Source organism: Moschus berezovskii, chromosome 13, assembly GCF_049115385.1.
Source record: "Moschus berezovskii isolate FMDL1 chromosome 13, NW_MosBer_1.0, whole genome shotgun sequence".
NCBI lineage: Eukaryota > Metazoa > Chordata > Mammalia > Artiodactyla > Moschidae > Moschus > Moschus berezovskii.
In genome coordinates this window covers 86,543,633-86,546,507 of record NC_142472.1, presented here as the reverse complement: position 1 = coordinate 86,546,507, position 2,875 = coordinate 86,543,633, and the positions used below count along the sequence as shown (strand labels likewise).

The 2,875-nt window shown below is 47.3% G+C and overlaps 1 non-coding gene across 1 annotated transcript; it reads right to left on the bottom strand.

Moving 5' to 3' along the window:
* Positions 1 to 1,843: 1,843 nt before the first annotated feature.
* On the bottom strand, positions 1,844 to 1,947 carry LOC129556657 (U6 spliceosomal RNA). The gene has a single exon (XR_008686062.1). It is a non-coding gene; the product is annotated as a U6 spliceosomal RNA (small nuclear RNA).
* Positions 1,948 to 2,875: the final 928 nt, after the last annotated feature.

Here is a 2,875-nt window from a genome sequence, read left to right as displayed (position 1 = left end):
TGTGTTGGTGGGCATTTATCTTGTTCCTTTACTTGCTGGGAATTTCTCTGCCTCTTCATCTTGTTTATATTGCTTTGCTTGGGGTGGCCTTGCCCTCTTCTGGCTGTTTATGGAGTTCTCTTTATTATGTAGTATCCTCGCTGTGTGTGGGGTTGGATGGGTGACTTGTCAAGGTTCCCTGGTTAGGGAAGCTTGTTTCAGTGTTCTGGTTGGTGGAGCTGGATTTCTTCTCTCTGGAGTGCAATGAAGTGTCCAGTAATGAGTTATGAGATGTCAGTGGGTTTTGGAGTGACTTTGGGCACCCTGTATATTGAAACTCAGGGCTATTTTCCTGTGTTGCTGGAGAATTTTCATGGTATGTCTTGCTCTGGAACTTGTTGACCTTTGGGTGGTGCTTGGTTTGGAGATATGGAGGCGTTTGATGAGCTCCTATCAATTAATGTTCCCTGGAGTCAGGAGCTCTCTGGTGTTCTCAGGATTCGGGCTTAAGCCTCTTGCCTCTGGTTTTTGGTCTTATTCTTGGAGTAGCATCTAGACTTCTCTATCTATCATTTCCAAGGTGGTTCCCTCTGTTTCAGCTTCTGTTTGCTGGTCTCTTCAGTGTCTAATTTCCGCCCTGATACTAGGGGGCGGGTGGACACTTTTTAAGGCTCAGTTGTTCAGTCCTGTTCTGGGAAGGGAGGAACACTGCAGACAAATATCTCTGGCATCTGTGGAGAGTGCTCGCAGCGTCTCGGTCACACTGGGTTTGCCCCCGCTCAGAGCATGTGTGCTGTCCCAGTCTACACTGCACCGGCTCTAGGTTGCTCTGCCAGGAACTGTCAGAGGCTCGCGCTGGGTTGTATGCACTTCCCAGGTCTGAGCGGCTCAAGTTCAGGTTCTCGGGTACTCCACAAAGATACAGACTTTCTTGGGCCTGCGTTTTGTGCCTTCACCGGTCCGAGCAGCTCAGGTGACCAGGTATTTGGTGAGCACGGTTGCTGCTACTTATCACCTCCCCAGTCCCTGACACTTGGTTTTCTGGGTATAGAACCAGCGCACCTTCTCAGGAGGATATTGACCAGCCCGAGCCCAAGAAGTCTTGATTAGCAACAAAGCCTGCCTACAGTTTGGTGTTGGATGCCTTTCTGGGGCCACAGTTGCCCCCTCCCGCTCTGGCCGCCCTCCCTTGTCTATCTCGGTGGGGGGATGGGGGATGGGCCGACCGCAGTCAGTTCGCTCAGTCGTTTGTTCTTTGAGCAGGGCTGGCTTAGTCTTAGGTTAGAGCTTTCCGCCTTTCTGTGGGAAACTATCCCAGTCTGCTTTGCTATCCCCGGTTAGATCTCTCAGATTGTTCTTGAGGCATTCAAGCCCAGTCCTCTCTCTAAGCAGTTCAGCCGGCTCCTCCCTGCCCAGTCCCCACTTGCTAATGGCGGATGCAGGCGTCTGTGCTGATTCTCCGCTGGGAGTTAACGTTTGGCGGGTAATCTGTGGGTTTTAATTATTTCTTTCTTTGTCCTCCCAGTTATGTGGCCCTCTGAGGTCCCAAGGCTCGCCACAGATTCGCCAGTGAGAGTGTTTCCTGGTGTTTGGAAACTTCTCTCTTTTTAAAGCCTCCTTTCCTGGGATGGAGCTCTGTCCTTACTTCTTTTGTCTCTCTTTTTATCTTTTATGTTTTTTCCTACCTCCTTTCAAAGACAATGGTCTGTTTTTCTGGGTGCCTGATGTCCTCTGCCAGCATTCAGAAGTTGTTTTGTGGACTTTACTCCACTTTCAAGTGTTCTTTTGATGAATTTGTGGGGGAGAGAGTGATCTTGCTGTCCTCTTCCTCCGCCATCTTGTTCTCTGTCACCAGACCCATTTTAAAAATATGGAATACTTCATGAATTTGCATGTCATCCTTGCACAGGGGCCATGCTAATCTTCTTTGTATCGTTCCAATTTTAGTATAGGTGCTGCTGAAATCAGAATGGCTGCTATCAAAAAATCTACAAACAGTAAATGCTGAAGAGGGTGCGGAGAAAAGGGAACCCTCTTACACTGCTTGTGTGAATGCAAACTAGCACAGCTACAATGGAGAACAGTGTGGAGATTCCTTAAAAAAAAATGGAAATAGAACTGCCATATGACCCAGCAATCCCACTGCTGGGCATACACACTGAGGAAGAAATCAGAATTGAAAGAGACACATATACCCCAATGTTCATCACAGCACTGTTTACAATAGTCAGGACATGGAAGCAATCTAGATGACCATAGGCAGACAAATGGATACGAAAGCTGTGATATATATACACAATGGAATATTACTCAGCTATTAAAAAGAATGCATTTGAATCAGTTCTAATGAGGTTGATGAAACTGGAGCCTATTATAAAAAGAGAAGTAAGTCAGAGAGAAAAACACCAATATAGTATCAGTTCAGTTCAGTTCAGTTCAGTTCAGTCGCTCAGTCATGTCCGACTCTCCGCGACCCCATGAATCACAGCACTCCATCCATCACCTGTCCATCACCAACTCCCGGAGCTCACTCAAACTCATGTCCACAGAGTCGGTGATGCCATCCAGCCATCTCATTCTCTGTCGTCCCCTTCTCCTCCCGCCCCCAACCTTTCCCAGCATCAGAGTCTTTTCCAGTGAGTCAACTCGTCACATGAGGTGGCCAAAGTATTGCAGTTTCAGCTTTAGCATCAGTCTTTCCAATGAACACCCAGGATTGATCTCCTTTAGAATGGACTGGTTGGATCTCCTTGCAGTCCAAGGGACTCTCAAGAGTCTTCTCCAGCACCACAGTTCAAAAGCATCGATTCTTCGCCAATATAGTATACTAACGCATATATAGGGAATTTAGAAATATGGAAATGATGACTCTATATGAGAGACAGCAAAAGAGACA